This window comes from Amphiprion ocellaris, chromosome 11 (genome assembly GCF_022539595.1).
Source record: "Amphiprion ocellaris isolate individual 3 ecotype Okinawa chromosome 11, ASM2253959v1, whole genome shotgun sequence".
Taxonomy (NCBI): Eukaryota; Metazoa; Chordata; class Actinopteri; family Pomacentridae; genus Amphiprion; species Amphiprion ocellaris.
Window position 1 is genome coordinate 25564689 of NC_072776.1, and position 18353 is coordinate 25583041.

Genomic DNA, 18353 nt, shown 5'->3' on the forward strand with positions numbered 1-18353 from the left:
CTGCAGTCGTCTGTGTATAAGATGTAGAGGAGTGGAGAGAGGACGCAACCCTGTGGTCTCTTGCAGAGACAATTAAATCAGATCTTTATTTTCAAATAAAGAAGATCCTAATAATGTCTCTCCTGCAGGTTTGAGTTTCACCCATAACATAACAAACCATGGAACCAATCCTTTTAATCTGCAAGGTGGAGCTTTCAGATTCATTGTTCTTCTGAATCAGTGTCCGTTTCAAACATGTATGACTGAATGATTCTAGAATAACAACTTTCCAGTTATTGTAATTGTTACGGGGGGAAGCCAGAGAACCCAAGCGCAGACTCACAGAAACTGACAGACAAATGAATAACTGAAAGAGATTTATTTCACCAAATAACTAACCAATACAGGAACACAGAACTGAACTGGGGGGGGAAGAACCAAACCAAAACTACTAAACTCTACCAGCAAACTCTATGAATATAAAAACGGAAATCTACAAACTGAACCGACTTAACAAAACTAAGCTAAAGAGGGATACTCACAAAATGGGGAAACTGATAACCGAGGGGAAAACAGGCTGGGGAAAATCCAGGAACAGACAACGGAACACAACCGAGTCCAAGAGGGGGGGAAATCCAGGAGGGGAAAAGCAGCAGAGTCCATGGGGCTGAGCCAGTCTGGAAATTGCAGGCTTGGTGGGGAACAGTATCTACGAGGGGAACAGGATCGATGGTCCGACGGGGAATGAGTGACTGAGCAGAGTTTAAATAGGGAGCAGGTGATATTGAGGGCAGGTGAGCTGATTACTGCAACGTGATTCACCTGCAATAATCAGCTGAGTGCAGGCAGGTGAGCAGGGAGAGCAAGACACAGGGATGAGAGACAAGAGGGAGAGAGATGACATAGAGGGAGCCAAAGGGATAGGTCAAAATAGATTGCAGAAAATCAAGGAGGAAGAAAGAAAGAGGGAGAAGGAACAGGAGCAGGAGCGGAATCATAACAGTAATTGAGCAGAGTTGCAGGTGAGCAAGAGTTAGGCTTTGATACACAGAGACACACAGTGGTTTTAGGGGTTAAGGTCATGTAATCACTCGGTAACTATTCACATTCGCTAACATGGGTGGCTGTGGGTAGAGTGGGATGTCCCCTAATTACATTGATCATATACAGTCATGAACAAAAAATTGCATACACTTGTAAAGACCATGTACTCTCACCGGCCACTTTATTAGGTACACACCTTCAACTGCTTGTTAACGCAAATGTCTAATTAGCCAATTACATGGCAGCAACTCAATGCATTTAGGCATGTAGACGACCTGCTAGAGTTCAAACTGAGCATCAGAATAGGGAAGAAAGGGGATTTATGTAACCTAGAATGTGGCATGGTTGTTGGTGCCAGACTGTTGGCTCTAGGTAGTGGCAGTGCTCTCCCTTCCCCTTCCCTTTCCTCAGCTGTGGATGTGGAGCTGGAGGCGGCAAGTACAGACAATCTAATTAGCGAGAGCTGTGCGCGAGCAGATAGGAGTGAACAAGCCAATTACCTCTCCATCCATAAAGACAGATGCTATGCACCACTCGATCGCTGAACAGCCGACAGTTAGTTCTGTCTAGCTCCCGTGCCTTGGTTCTTTCTAATACTGTGTGTTTTTCCATCCAGTCTGGACTCCTGCCTGCCTCCACCCAGATTCCCCTGCACCAAGCCTCTGTAGCCATGTCTGCATTCTGGATCCACCTTCCACTCTGCTCCTCCACCATGCCGATTTGGTCATGGTCACCGCACCGCCGCCTCCACCAGCCATCACACACCTAGGACTCCCCCTGCCACTGCCTCCTGTACCCACGTCTCTACCTAAGAACTCAGCTAAATCCCTGTTCCCTAAGTCTTCTTTACATTCTTTTTTTTTTTTTTTTGTCTTCTTTACATTCTATTGATTGTTGTGCCTCTTACCCTGTGCTTGAGCCTCACAAGAAGATCCGTAACACAGACGGGCTGTTCTGGCTTTTTCAGACGCTGCGGACCTACTGGGATTTTACAACTATCTCCAGGATTTAAAGAGAAAGAAAGCGAGAGACAATATCAAGTGAGTGGGAGTTCGCTGGTTAAAAATGTCTTGTTGATGCCAGAGGTTAGAGAAGAATGGGCAGACTAGTTTGTAATGTTAGAAAGGCAACAGTAACTAAAAAAACCATTTGTTACAACCAAGGCATGCAGAATTCTGAGTACCTAGTATTGCTGTTACTCATTCCGTTCAGTAACTTCTACCTCTCTACCTCTTCTGTCCCTCTCAACCCGCCCGGCCAGCAGCAGATGGGTCCCCCCACATAAAGAGCTGGGTTCTGCTCGAGGTTTTTTTCCCTGTTAAAAGGGTGTTTTCCTTGCCACTGTTTTCCTTGCCACTGTCGCCTTTTGGCTTGCTCTGGGGGTCAGGCATATGGTTCTGTAAAGCGTCTCGAGACAATTTGACTGTAATCGGCGCTATATAAATAAAATTGAATTAAATTGAATTGAATTGAATTAACTTATCCTGCTCTTGTTTGCCTGATTTCCTGCCTAAGTTTTACCTATCATTGGTTAGTTTCAGTCCCTTTGTATTTTGGTATATTCTGGTGTTGGTTATTCCACCTGCCCTCTGGAGTATGGTGTAATAAGAGTGCCAAATTACAAACAAAAAAAAAAATCTATGAAAGACTAATAAAATAAAAGTAGAAATATAAAGAAGAAGAAATAAAATGAAAAATAAATAATGTTGCTATATAAAGCAATATTAGTCAAAAAATTAGTCCATAAAAGAAAAGGCTAATAAAAGTAGAACTATAAAGACAAATAAAAGAATTCTGTAAAAGAAGAAGAAATGTACTTATAATTAAAATAAAAAGTAAATGTGGCAATATGAAGCAATATTAAGAAGAAATGTGGTTTTCCTTTGCTTTTAAAATGACATTACAATGTTATAATGTTGCTTTAAAAGCAAAGAAAATGTACGCAGAAAAATGTGTGCAGTAGGAATGTTACTGTGCGCATGCGCAGGAGGAATCCTGATAGAAGACAAAGGATAAACATGTCGGATGTTGTGCACGTAGAAGTCTCGGGGCATTATTGTAGCAAAACTATTTGTCAGTGTGTATGGAGAGTTGTCTGTATCTCAATTCATGTGTCCGAAGTGAGATTTGTCAATGTGTAAAAGAATTTGTCAATGCGAACCAGAATCTGCAAACGTCTTCTCAAAATTTGTCTCTAATTAGGTTTTCAAATGTGTAAATAATCTGTTACTCTGTATTGAAATTTGTACATGTAACAAGATTTGTCAATACAATCAAAGAGTTGTCAATGCGTACAAAGATATTTATAAAAGTCTACGTATTCTGTTACACAAGTGCTGGAAATACAGACAAATCACCACTAACGAGTCGAGCGGCTTCACAAATGGCTGTTTTTTTACGCATGACTTTTGCTACATTTCTGCCTTGAGAGAGATTCATATCTGAAACGTCAGGGGTTCTGTTCCCTGAGCTCAGGCTCGTTCATGCTGGCTGCGTACCATTCTGCTGCTCTGTACCTCAGCAGTTACCATAGACTGTATGGTAACTGCTGAGGATGGACATAGCAACTGGCTCCAAAGGTTAAGATAAACTCTATAGGTAAGTGTTAAAGTCATCTTTGTTACTTGTACTCTTCTACAGTTCTAGATAATATTAGATAAAAAAGCAAAAAGTGACCTGTGTTACTGTAGTTGAAGTTACTGTAAGTTAACATCAGACTGGCACTTCTGATGGTAAACATGTTCTAACACCGTGTTTTAAAGCTGTTCTGTAAATATCAGGTTACGTTCCCTGACTTAGTGTTAATAGTGATGCGAAATCAGGTTTGTCAGTGTCATAAATTAGTTAACTGTTAGCTGTAGCAAAGTGTCCTGCATGTTTCACTCTGTTCTGTTTACTCCGTATTAAACCATACAGAGTGGACGATACAGTTTCTCAGTTGAACTTTATTAAACAGTGCGCTAGGCAAACACATACCACTGCAGTCAACCTTTGACCTGGCAAGTGGCACACTCTAATCGGTCCCCCTAGGAACACATGTTATAAACATTCCACTTGACACATCCTTTCTCTCTTTTTTTTCTTTCACAACCCCTTTTTGTTTTCCTTATAAACAAAGTACACTTTTTTTCAGTTTATCAGTACATAAGCAAGAACATTTTCAGTAAACGCATTCAAGAATTCCTGGGCTCCACAATAAACTCTCTTTGGTCATACCTTTAATCCTTTTCCTCTGTTCTTTCTTTGTATCTATTATACTACCATTTTTTTTCTTTTTTCTTTTTTAATAATACCCAGTGCAACCACAGTCTGTAAAGAACCAGTGAACAACATCACCTTTAACTAGCTCATGTACAATAGTCTTTCAGATATGCAGGTGTCCTAACCTGACGACTAGACCTGGTAGTAACAGCAGCTTTATCACCTCGCTTAGCAGTCACTACAGTCTGTTTTTTGGTCATAGTCTCTGTATGTGAGGAGGAAGAAGGTGGGCTGTGGTTGTGCCTGAGATGGCGAAGGTTTCTTCTCGGGACTCCACCAGTCTCCAGCTCAACCTCGTATGATCTTGGGCTCACAGTTCTGAGCACCTTTGCAGTTTTCCAGGTTCTGGGTCCTCCTACTCAAAAGTCTCTGTGTCGGGCTCGTGTTGACACCTTGGCTTGGTGTATTCCGATGATCCAGTATAGCCAAATATGGATCCTGTCCTGCAGCTGCGGCTTTCTGCATGATCCGTTTTGCTGTTTTGACAGCAGACTCTGCCGTTCTGTTGCTTTGTGGGTATCCTGGGGAAGATGTTCGGTGCACAAATTCCAGCTTCTGACTAAATGCCTGAAACTCTTGTGACGAATACTGTGGGCCATTGTCCGAAATCAGTTCATCTGGTATCCTCTGATGAGCGAAATGTGCCTTCAGCTTGGATCACAGTGGTGCTCTTAGTGTCTGGAAGATAGTCGACTCCCAGAAGTATGAATAATAGTCCACAGTTACCATATAGTCCTTGTTATGCCATGAAAACAAGTCAGTTCCTACCTTTGACCAGGGTCTATAGGAAACATCGTGGGGATGCAAAGTCTCTTTCTGTTGTTTGTGATCAGCTGACCTGCATGATGTCACACCTGGAGATGAAAGTCTTTATCTGTTCATTCATACCCTGCCAGTATACACACTCACATGTCCGTCTGAGGCATCCTTCGACTCCCAGATGTGATGAGTGTATACAGCGGGTGAGGTCGGCTCTGAGAGTGCCCGGGATAACTGCTCTTTCTCTTCTGAATACAATGCCGTCTTGGAAGCTAAGCTCATCCTGAAATGCGAAGTAATGTTGAATGTCTTGTGCAATGTCTCTTTTGTTCCTCGGCCAACCTGTTAGGATCAGCCTTTTCACTCTTTACAACTTTGCGTCCTCTTTTGTTGCATCTCGGATGACAGACAGTCTCCCTGCAGAAATGGGCAGGTAGGTCACCATGTTAACAGTCTCTAGATCGGTCTCTGTCTCTCCCTGATTACAGTCAGGTAAGTATGCTCTGCTCAGTGTGTCAGCTAACAGCATATTCCTACCTGGCACGTAAGTTACATCAATGTCATATTTCTGCAGTCTGAGTAGCATTCTCTGCAGTCGCTTTGGTGCACTAAGTAGTGGCTTTCTCACTATATTCTCAAGTGGTTTATGGTCACTCTGCACTGTCACCTTTCTACCATAAGTATACTGGTGGAACTAAGCTATATGTCTCTAAAGAATCTGGTACATGTGTCTTTTCAGAATCTGAGAGATAAGTGGCATTCCTATCAAAAAACCGTCAAAGATGCAAAAACTAGACACTTTTCTGACATCATTGTTTCCAACGGTAACAACCCACGTGCTCTTTTTGACAATATTAAAACAGTTCTCAGTGCTCCAGAACCCCACTGTCCCGAGTACCCATCGAAAATGTGTGAGGATTTCTTGCAGTTTTTCATTCGTAAAGTGGACAGCACTAGAGCCCTTATAAGTCGTCCTGCATATGACCCAGGCACATCAGTAACTTATTCTGCTGTTTATAATCAATTTGGACCTGTTAGCCTGTATCTTTTAGAACAAGTTTTTAGTGAAATGAGAATTACAGGCTCCCCTATGGATGTGATCCCTCCTTGTCTTTTTAACGAGGTCTTTCCGACATTGGCACGTTTTGTCCTGGATATTTTTAATGGGAGCTTGGCCCATGGTGTTATCCCTTTATGTTTTAAACATGCAGTGGTCCAGCCTCTGTTAAAGAAACCAAACCTTGATGGACAGGAACTCTCCAATTATCGGCCAATTTCCAAACTTCCTTTGCTGTCCAATATTTTGGAAAAATTTGTGTACATTCAGCTGAGCTCATTTTTAAATGAAAATGGAAATTCTGAAGTCTTCCAAACAGGATTCAAAACTGGCCACAGCACTGAGACGGCTTTGTTGAGGGTCTTTAATGATGTTCTTTGGGCTTCTGATTCTGGTCATACTGTTGCTCTTCTCCTGTTGGACTTAACTGCAGCCTTTGATACGGTGGACCACCAGACTTTACTGTCACGGTTGGAGAACTGGGTGGGAATAAAAGGTCCAACTTTAGCCTGGTTTAAATCGTATTTGTCCAACAGAAACTTTTCCGTCCAGGTCGGTGATTCTGTTTCCACTGCGGCCCCTCTGATGTGTGGTGTACTGCAAGGGTCAGTTCTTGGACCCTGCGTCAGTTCTGCGTAGACATGATGTGTCGTTTCATTTTTATGCGGATATCTGACAAATTTATTTGCCTTTGAAATAGTCCATGTCCCTCCTTGAATGCTTTGAAGAAGTAAAATTGTGGATGGCTTACAATTTTTTGCATTTCAGTGAGCATAAAACTGAGGTTTTGCTGTTTGCTCCCAATGACTCTACTAGGGTGGTCAAAGCTGAGCTCGGCTCTTGAACCCAAGCCGTAAGCCCTGTTGTGACGACACTGGGTGTAAAGATGGATTCTGTTTTTAAATTAGATACCCAGATCAGTGCTGTTGTGAAATCAAATTTTTATCATTTGAGGCAACTTGCCAAAGTGAAGCCTTTTTTATCTTGTTACAACTTTGAAATTTTGATCCATGCTTTTATTACCACTCGTTTAGATTATTGCAATGCGCTTTACTCAGGACTCAGCAAAACCTCACTGTCAAGACTTCAACTGGTTCAGAACGCTGTCGCTCACCTTTTAACGGGGTCGCGAAAATATAACCACATAACTCCCATCTTCCAATTCCTCCACTGGCTCCCCGTGCACCTCTGTATTGACTTTAAACTTCTTTTATTTGTTTTTAGATGCCTTCATGGATTGGCCCCCCTGTACCTGTGTGATCTGCTTGTTCCCTACAACCCTTCTCGCTCACTGAGGTCGGCAGATCAAGCTCTACTGGTGGTGCCTATGACCAAAAAGAAACTGAGAGGTGATCGTGCTTTTTCTGTGGCTGCTCCTAAACTGTGGAATGAGCTCCCACTAAATATCAGACTGGCTGATTCCTTCCCTATTTTTAAATCTCTTTTAAAAACAAATTTTTTTAACTTGGCATATGGCTCAGCTTAGAGCTGACTTTTACTGTACAACCTGTGTCTTATGTCTTATTTTTATACTCGCATTATTTTATTTGTATTTTTATTTATTTATTTATTTTTAATATGTACAACACTTTGGTCGACAGTGTTGTTTTAAAGTGCTTTAGAAATAAAGTTGGATTGGATTGGATTGGAACTTTTCAATACCAAATACATAAACATTCCTTTTCTATTTGGGCATATCCCCTTTCCGTCAGTGCTCTGCTTGAGAAGGCAACAGGTTTACCCTTCTGAGTCAGGGCAGCTCCTAGGACTGTCTCTGAAGCATCACATTGCAACGTTAACTCTTAAGTCATAATATTTCAGTAGTGGTGCATCAGTTATTTTTTCTTTCAGCCTCTTAAAGGCCGTCTCATGCACCTCAGTCCACTCCCACATATTGTCCTTGTGTGTAAGTTGTCTCAACACTTCACAGTCATCCAAAAGGTGAGCACAAAACTTTGACAAGTCTACAAGTCTCTGTACACCCTTAACGTCTGCGGGCCTGGGCAAGTCTTTAATAACCCGCACCTTCTCCGGGTCAACCTGAAGGCCCTCTGAAGTCAGTAAATGTCCAATATAAGGAACAGACTGTCTTCTTAACTTAAACTTGTCTGCATTTAACTTAATATCTTTTTGCCTGCATCTCAGTAGAAAACATCTCAAGTTCCCTTTGTGACTCTCCTCTACCTTTTCCTGTGTGTCTCCCTCACTGGTGATATATCATCTGCAATGACATACACCCCTGGCAAGCTCTCCAGCGTCTGCATCAGCTTTCTTTGGAAGACTTCTAGAGCTGGGCTTATACCCATTGGCATCCGAAGCCAACGGTACCACCCAAATGGGGTAGCAAACGTGGTGAGATAGCACGACTCCTCGTCCAGTTTGACATGCCAAAATCCATGTTTCACGTCGCAAACAGTGAATACCTTGGCCTTTGCGAGCTCCGGTAGAATGTCATCAATGGTGGGAAGAGGAAAATGACTCCTCTTCAGCGCTTTGTTCAGCGGTTTGGGGTCTATGCAGATCCTTGGTTTTCCATTTGGTTTGATCACTGACACCTTGCTGCTTATCCAGTCCGTACTGCGCTCAACTGGTGCAATGATGCCTTTCGTCTCCAAGTCCTTTAGCTCTTCTTTGAGCTGTGCCATCATAGCAACAGGTACTCTGTGCTTTGGTAATTTCACTGGTGGGACACTTTGTCGATTTCAATCTTATACTCTCCTTCTAGGCAGCCTACACCTGTGAAAACGTCTCCAAACTCCGCTTTTATTTCATCCATGTTTTTTTATACGTTTATTTAATAGGGACAGAACAAGAAGCATTGTTACAATAACCGATGCCATGTTCATAGGTCAATAGCTAACAGCTAATTCGCAGACCAGGTCCCTGACACATACAAAAACAACAATAAATACAACAATCAATGTTACATGAATGTATACATTAAACACATTTACATATAATAAAATGTCTATCAGTGCTCACAGTTTTGGTTTGATTTGTGCCATCGTTTGATTTTACAGTTAAACTCATTCAGATCTGTCAGATGTTTCAGTTCAGCAGGTAAGGTGTTCCAGATCTGTGGCCCTTTCACTGAGAATGCACTCCGTCCAAAAGCGATTTTACACCGGTCTGTTCTGCGGTCTCCGTTTGCTACTCCTCTTGGAGTCATACCACAAGTTTGACTTCTTTGGATCATACTGCTAACAGAATCTGGAGCAAGACCAATAACACATTTAAAAACAAATTTCAAAAAAGAATAGTTTAAGAACTTTTTAAAACTTAAAAGATTGTTCTTTTTCTTTTTTGTCTGCATTTGTTCTCACTGTTTAACTCCACAAAAGAGGTGTCAACATTGTATGAGATCGATGCATATTTTAGTCTTGCAGCCAAATATTTTAATATTTAGTGCATGTGTGTGACCATCACCGGCCCTCCCTGAAAGCAAAGCAGACATTCTTTATTAGAATTCCCTATTATGAGCCAGGGAGGACAGTGCTACACCTCAGTGATGTGTGGGGGAAATAAAGACTGGACAGGACGAACAGGATGAACAGGGATAGAAACTAACAGGCGGTGCTATTGCAATTAAAGATTGTAAGGGGGTGTGTTATTCCCAACTACTAACTGCCCATCAATAAAAAAAAAAAAAGAACCCATCGGGCACGCAGGAGAACCCCCCCAGGCCACAGCCCCCAGGTCCCGGGGACCCCCCAGCCACAGCAACACGGATGATGGTCCACCCCCACCACCCCATAGCCATAAGGGGGCCGGGTCTCACCAGCGAGGCCATATTAGTGAAACCCCCCATTACTCCCTATTAATGTGTCTCCCGATCCCAGACTGGAGACATTATCCCTGCACCGTGATAGTGTACCCCTGAGGGTCATGTGGTGCATTAAAAGTGGAGAGGCTGGGCAAGGCATCCAGGGGGCAGGCCAGAGGACCACAGAGGATGGCTACTCTGCAGCCTACCCTGACCCAAGTTCCCCGAGCCATCCCAGACCTACCCCCAAAGTGTGAGTGTGTGTGGTGCATTAAAAAGAAAATAAATTAGAGAGCAGGGGAGGCAAGCAAGAGGATGATGGGGAAGAGACAAGGCCGTAAAGCCCTGCCATCTGCCCCACCACAGAGCCCATCGTTCCCGCCCCCACCTGCTCTCGGGGCCCTAACTGTCGTGTCCCTATATGTGCCTAAGAGTAGCTATATACAGTGACGTGTGAAGTATGTGAAGTGCACAGTAAGAGGCAGTCTGGAGTGGATCCGGCCCATAAGGACAGAGCAGCGGGGGAGACAGGTAGTAAGACCACCGGTACTGATGCAGAAGGCCCCCAGAGCCCGGAGGCAAGAGGCCGAGGTGGGCCCACACGAACCCAACCGGCCCAGCCAGCACCAAAACCCCCAGAAGTCGCAGCGCTAGAGCAGCGCCCCGGCAGACGCCATAGCCCCACCACCGGCCAGGAAGCAAGGACCATGAGCCTCCACGCGATTAAGTTTTTCTGAAAGTTTACAATGGTGCCACCTCATGGGCTTTCGGTCAAGCACTTTTAAAGCTTGTTTGTAAAGGGAGATTACACCTGAAAGAGCTGACTGGTTTGCCTGGCTCCAGACAGTGACACAATATGAAAAATGGGACATGATCATTGAATGAAAATACAACTTGGCTGCATTGATTGTCAGGTAAGATCTTCTTAGGCGAAAACACCTTAAATTAGTCCTAATTGTTTTTGACATTTTCTTTAAATGGGCTTCAAATTACAGATGAGAGTCTAAGACCACTCCCAGATATTTGACCTGATCGACTCTTTGAATTATATTTTCATTTATCTGTATCTGGAAGTTGTCTAAGGACCTTGGCATCAAGGTAAAACACACAGAGACTGTTCTGGAGCAATTTAAAAAAAGACAATTGTCCTCCAGCCATTGGGTGACCCTGACCAATTGTTTGTTTAGTAACTCTGCAACTTTCTCTGGAGTCTTTGCTGAGACATAGATGACAGTGTCATCAGCATACAGTTGACACTCAGCCTCAGTGCAGATGGACAGGAGGTCATTGAGGTAAAGACTAAATAGAATAGGACCCAGAATGGAACCTTGAGGTATTCCTATTCTGTATTCCTTAGGTTCCAATATAGTGTCATTGATCTTCACACTCTGTATTCTTGACTCCAAATATGATGTAAACCAGCTGAGAGTCTGTTGTGAAAAATTTAGCTGCTTTAGTTTGTGTAAGAGAACAAAGTGATTGACAGTGTCAAAAGCCGTATGAAGGTCTAGGAACACTGCTCCAACCACATTCCCCTTGTCCAGACTTTTTCTCATCATATCTGTTAGATAACAAGTAGTAAGTTCTGTTGAATATTTTGGCCAGAAACCAAACTGTTTAGGATGTAAAATATGATGATATTCAAGGTAGTCTATTAGTCGGTTTCCTACTAGTTTTTCAATAACTTTTGAAAAGATTGGAAGGATTGAGATTGGTCTATAGTTACAGGCTTGGTCACGGTCCCCTGCTTTAAAAATTGGGCTGATGAGGCCTTGCTTTAGTAGTTGTGGAAATTTCTCACTAATGATAGATAAATTAACCAAATGAGTTAAAGGGCCAGCTAGACAGTCTTTGAGCTTTCTTATGAAATCAGAGTTTAATCCAAATACATCCTTAGCTTTTGATGGTTTAATTTGAGATATTACTTGTTTTACATTAGACTCATTAACTTGTGAAATAGAGAATGCACTTTCAGCTTGATTTTCTGGTATCATAGAGTTCAATTGGATTAAATGATGCTGCTATTTGTTCCACTGATGTCACAAAATACGTATTAAGTGAGTTAGCAATATGCATATGGTCAGTTATCAATTTGCCATCAACATTTAATTGTGTTAGTGCTCTGGTGTCTTGTTTGGAATCTTGTTTCGTCAGTCTGTTTATGTGTTTCCAGAGATGTGCAATGCAACTTCCAGATTCTTCCATCAAGTGCACAAAGTATGCAGTTTTAGCTTTTCTCGACTCAATAACTACTTTATTTCTAAGACTTTTAAAGATTGCATTATCTGTGTATCGTTTTGTTGAGACTGCCTTTTTACGGGCAAGATCTCTTTGTTTCATTAACTGGAAGATCTTACTTGAGATCCATGGTATTGACTGACGTTTTTTTCCGCAATTTAAAGGCCTTTGTGAACTTCAGAATCACTTGCACGATATTATTTGTCATCATGTTACAAAAGTTGTTTAAATCATGGATGTGAAGTGCTGGTTCTCAATTAATATTCTGCAAGTCGCTTTCAGGTTGAGGTATATCATTTTTTTTGATTCCTTTTGTAATTTTGAGCGTTGCATTCTGAGCAAGACACTGCAGCCATTTCTTTGTCAGTTTTCTTACTATTAAAGTTAAATTATGGTCAGATAATCCTGTGATAAGATTGTGTTTATCACACGTTCTGGTTTATTTGTAAACATAAGGTCTATTTGTGTTTTACTTCTTCTTGTTAATCTTGTTGGACCAACAGTTTGTTGATGTAGTTTATATTTTGATGTTACTCCTTTTAGTTTTTGTTTATCACATTTTCCCAGCCAATTAATGTTGAAATCTCCAAGGACAATTATTTCACTATCACCTTTTAGCTGTTTAAGCATTTCATCCAAGTTACAATAAAAATGCACATTACAATATTTGGAGGAAGATGGTGGGTTGTATAAAGTTACAATTATAAAATTAATTCTAGGTGACAAAAAATTTTTTAGGACTAAACATTCAATAGGACCAGTGTCCACTTTGAGTTCTGTGCATTGAAGTGTTTTTCTGATGTATGTTAAGACACCCCCTCCTTTTCCTTTTTGTCTGTCTTTGCAAAAGCAAACATATCCTGGAATGTCAATCATCTGTGTTGGGGTATTAGAATTCAGCCACGTTTCACTCAGGGACAGAAAATCCAAATTTGAATCAGTCAGCAAGTGTTCAACCTCCTCTCGCTTTGGGACAAGATGGCATATATTCAAGTGGCCTCCGAGTTGTGTAGCTGGGGAGTCGCTGTGTTCTTGACGCTGTGGATATCATTCATTTTTCCCTTCCTGGATGCCTGAGACGTCCCAGTAGTAGAGCGCATCGAAAGCGCGCCACCAAGCAATGCCGCACCAGCAGCAGCCGCACATGTTATGATCCTGCTCCAGCCTCTGCCCTTCTTCCTCCTTTTCTCTTTTTCCTTCTTTCTCCCATTGTTCCTCATCTGTTTGTTTTGACCTGTCTCTCTCTGGCTCCCTCTGTTTGTCATCTCTCCCTCCTGTCTCTCTCCGTTCACTCGCCCCCTTGCTCTCCCTGCTTCACCTGCCTGCACTCTGTTTTGCTGATTACTGCAATGAGTTTCACCTGCAGTAATTAGTTCACACCATTCACCTGTTCTCCACCCATTTAAGCTCTGTCCTTTCATTCACTCCCTGCCGGATCATAGAATCACATCCCTTCAGAGATTTTGCTCCCCTTTTTGGATCCTGTTTTCTCCACCGAACCCTGCTACCTCTCAACTGCTTCAGCCCCCATGGACTCTGCTCCTCTCCCCCTGGATTCCCCGAGTTTGCTTCCCTGCCCCTTCCGTCTAGTTTTTCCCCTGATTTGTGAGTACTCTGTTTGTTTAGTGTAGTTTTAGTGTTTGGGTTTTTTCCTTTGGACTTTGGTGTTGGATCTGATAGTTTTGTTTGGTTTTGCATATTTCATATTTAGTTAGATTTGGTTTTCCCCTCAACCCTGGTTCCTGTTGTATTGTCTTAGCTTGTTTGGTTTAAATAAAGTCCTTCCCATTATTCCTCCTGTCTCCCTGTATCTATGTCTGTGCCTGGGTTCTCTGACCCCCCGTAACAGTATGATCCGGCCAGGACAGAACCCAGCAGACACAGAGCTCAGTTTCAATTTGGCTTAAGTTGTTTTGGCACAGTAGTTCCAGTTCAGTTCCCTTCAGATCCTGAACCCCTCCAGAGACCATGGACTATGCCCAGGAGTCTCCTTTCTGGGAGGCCCGACTTGCATTTAAAACACCACCTAAGGGACGGCGTAGTTCCCGTAATAAAAGGCCCCAGTCACCCCCCCCCCCCCCCATCAGCATTTCTTCCAGCACCTTGTGGTCTTTTTTGTTGGACAGGGCCCTTGGACTGGACTGTTACCACAGTAGTCAGCCCCAGTCTTCCGTTTCTCCACAAGACCCTGTTCGGGTCAGAGAGTATAACGACCTGTTAAATTCCCTTGCCCACTTTTATGGGTTGTGGAAGGGGGCAACAGATCCTCAGCAAAAGAAACTGTATTCATCACTGGCACACAGTGAAGTTGCCCAAAAGCCCTGGCTCCTTCGCTCTCTGTCTGACTTTGTTTTTGAGTTTGTAGACCCCCTCTGACCCGTCTGACACCTCCCCAGTCTTTAACGCACCCTCCAGCTAGTCTGTCAGTTAGCCACCCTCCAGCTAGTCTGTCAGTTAGCCACCCTCCTGCTACTCCACCAGTAAGTTCCCCGCCCTGTTTCAAACCTAGATAGTTTACCACTTGTTAGCGCTTCTCCCTTACAACCCAGCAATGTCCCAGAACCTGCCCCCCAGCTGTCAATTGAGCCACCTGAGAGGAAGCCTCGCCGTAGGAAGCGTGGCTCTAGAGGACGCCAGACCTCGCCGCTCCCCGGCTCCCAGACCTCGCCGGTCCCCGGCTCCCAGACCCCGCCGCCGAGCGTCGCTGAGGTCCCGCCGCCGAGCGTCGCTGAGGTCCCGCCGCCGAGCGTCGCTGAGGTCCCACTGCCGAGCGTCGCTGAAGTCCCGCCGCCGAGCGTCGCTGAGGTCCCGCCGCATCAGAGCTTCTTCCTGGCCTGTTCCGAGGGGGTCGACGACGCCGACGCTGCCTCAGCTGTCTCCGAGGGGGTTGACGATGCCGACGCTGCCTCAGCTGTCTCCGAGGGGGTCGACGACGCTGACGCTGCCTCAACTGCCTCAGCTGATTCAGCTGCCTCAGCTGCCTCAGCTGATTCAGCTGCCTCAGCTGCCTCAGCTGATTCAGCTGCCTCAGCTGCCTCAGCTGATTCAGCTGCCTCAGCTGATTCAGCTGCCTCAGCTGCCTCAGCTGATTCAGCTGCCTCAGCTGTCTCCGCCTCTGTTCCCGAGCGGGTCGATGGAGTCGACTCCGCCTCAGTTCCTGAGCGGGTCAATGCCGTCGACGCCGACGCCGCCTCAGTTCCCGAGCGGGACGACTCCGTCGACACCGCCTCAGTTCCCGAGCGGGACGACTCCGTCGACTCCGCCTCAGTTCCCGAGTGGGGCGACGCCGCCTCCGCCTCAGTTCCCGAGCGGGTCGACTCCGTCGACGCCGCCTCAGTTCCCAAGCAGGACGACTCCGTCGACGCCGCCTCCGCCTCAGTTCCCGAGCGGGACGACGCCGCCTCCGCCTCAGTTCCCGAGCGGGTCGACGCCGCCTCCGTCTCAGTTCCCGAGCAGGTCGACTCCTTCGACGCCGCCTCCGTCTCAGTTCCCGAGCGGGTCGACGCCACCTCCGTCTCAGTTCCCAAGCGGGTCGACGCCGCCTCCGTCTCAGTTCCCGAGCGAGTCGACGCCGCCTCCGTCTCAGTTCCCGAGCGAGTCGACTCCTTCGACGCCGCCTCCGTCTCAGTTCCCGAGCGGGTCGACGCCTTCGACGCCGCCTCCGTCTCAGTTCCCGAGCGGGTCGACGCCGTCGACGCCGCCTCCGTCTCAGTTCCCGAGCGGGTCGATGCCTTCGACGCCGCCTCCGTCTCAGTTCCCGAGCGGGACCAACCAGGATTTGCTGGTGATCCTCCCAGCAGAGGAATTAAATTGGAGTCAGCTGATGAATGCCACGGCCTAGAGACTGTTGAGCCCATGTCAGCTGACAGCATCCCCGGCCCAGAGACTGTTGAGCCCTCGTCAGCTGACAGCATCCCCAGTCCAGAGACTGAGCCAGTGTCAGCTGACTGATCCTCCAGTCAAGAGACTGTTCAGCCTCTGTCTGCTGACCAACCCCCCAGCCAAGAGACTGTTCTCCCCAAGTCTGCTGTCCTATTCCCAAGCCCAAAGAGTGAGCCTGTGCCAGCTGACAAATCCCCTGCTCTTGAGTCTCCATCTGCAGTGGCCACCCTTGCTCCTGAGCCTCCAGAGGGGTCCTGCCTTCGTCGGTCCCCAGCCCGGTCTCCAGAGGGGTCCCGCCTTCGTTGGTCCCCAGCCCGGTCTCCAGAAGGTTCCCGCCTTCATCGGTCCTTAGCCCGGCCTCCAGAGGGCTCCTGCCTTCACCTGATCTGGTCCACAGGCCGGCCTCCAGAGGGTCCCCGTGTTGCTTGCCACCGCCGGCCTCCTGAGGGTCCTCGTCTCGTCCGCCTCCGCCTGGCCTCCCGAGGGTCCTCGTCTCGTCCGCCTCCGCCTGGCCTCCTGACGGGCCTCGTCTGGTCCGCCTCCGCCGGCCTCTTGAGTGGTTCCGTCTCCTCCGTCGCCAGCCTCCTGAGCTGAGTGGTTTCATCTCCTCCGTCGCCGGCCTCCTGAGTGGTTCCATCTGCCCGTCCAGCACCCGGGCCGTCCTCCAGAACGGCCTCGTCTGCCCGTCCAGCACCCGGGCCGTCCTCCAGAATGGCCTCGTCTGCCCGTCCAGCACCCGGGCCGTCCTCCGGCCTTGGAATTTTTTGTTTTGTGTTTGACCAGCCTTTTGAACTATTCTCTGGTCTGTTTTTGGTTTTGAACTTTGTTTTGCAGCCTCAGTGCTGCCCCAGACTGATCTGGACACTTTGTTTTAGTCCCTCCTTCCGGACCCCCTCTGCCCACTCTGCTCTTCTTGGATTTTTGGTTCTGTCCCTCCTTCCGGACCCCCTCCGCCCACTCTGCTCTTCTTGGATTTTTGTTTTAGATCCCCTCCTCTGTGACCAATTTCTTGTTTGGCCTTGTCGTGCGCCAGGAGGTGCACGTAGAGGTGGGGGGGGTACTGTTATGATCCTGCTCCAGCCTCTGCCCTTCTTCCTCCTTTTCTCTTTTTCCTTCTGTCTCCCATTGTTCCTCATCTGTTTGTTTTGACTTGTCTCTCTCTGGCTCCCTCTGTTTGTCATCTCTCCCTCCTGTCTCTCTCCGTTCACTCGCCCCCTTGCTCTCCCTGCTTCACCTGCCTGCACTCTGTTTTGCTGATTACTGCAATGAGTTTCACCTGCAGTAATTAGTTCACACCATTCACCTGTTCTCCACCCATTTAAGCTCTGTCCTTTCATTCACTCCCTGCCGGATCATAGAATCACATCCCTTCAGAGATTTTGCTCCCCTTTTTGGATCCTGTTCTCTCCACCGAACCCTGCTACCTCTCACCTGCTTCAGCCCCCATGGACTCTGCTCCTCTCCCCCTGGATTCCCCGAGTTTGCTTCCCTGCCCCTTCCGTCTAGTTTTTCCCCTGATTTGTGCGTACTCTGTTTGTTTAGTGTAGTTTTAGTGTTTGGGTTTTTTCCTTTGGACTTTGGTGTTGGATCTGATAGTTTTGTTTGGTTTTGCATATTTCATATTTAGCTAGATTTGGCTTTCCCCTCAACCCTGGTTTCTGTTGTATTGTCTTAGCTTGTTTGGTTTAAATAAAGTCCTTCCCATTATTCCTCCTGTCTCCCTGTATCTATGTCTGCGCCTGGGTTCTCTGAACCCCCCGTAACAGCACACTGTGGTACCGCCGGCTCCACGTCACCACCAACTCCGGATCCGAACCCATTCACGACCGCCGAAAACCCGGTGCACACTGGACAATCCTCAGGATCAACAGACACAACAGCGGGGAGCAGACCCACACCCACGCCAAAGCCAGTCGAGCCTGTGCACCCACGAGAGCCATGCCCAGGAATTGCAGCCCCCGACAAAGGCAGCACAAATTCTGTTGCACCTCCAACACCCCCGAGGAAGCACGCTGCCGAAGAAGACTGGAGCCGCACAGGTGAGTGGGCTAGGCTTAAGGTGTTGTTGCTGGCATTGCTGTCGATACACTCCTGAGTCAGTTCTGAGATTGGACCCAGTAACTGTGGTCCAGGGTTTAGCTCAATATCACCCGCAAGGAGCAGCACTATAGCCAGTTGCAGTAGTCTCGGTTTTGGCATATTTGAGCGCTGCTCCTCGTGTGTAATTGGAGCTGATCTCGTCCTTCTTGTCTGTGGACTTCTTTTTATCGCATGTATTTCTTCCACGGTTTGCACTTGTATTGTTTTGCTATTCTCTCTTGACAGTTCTGCTGCTCTGCATATTTGCATGCACTTATCTAGTGTTAAGTT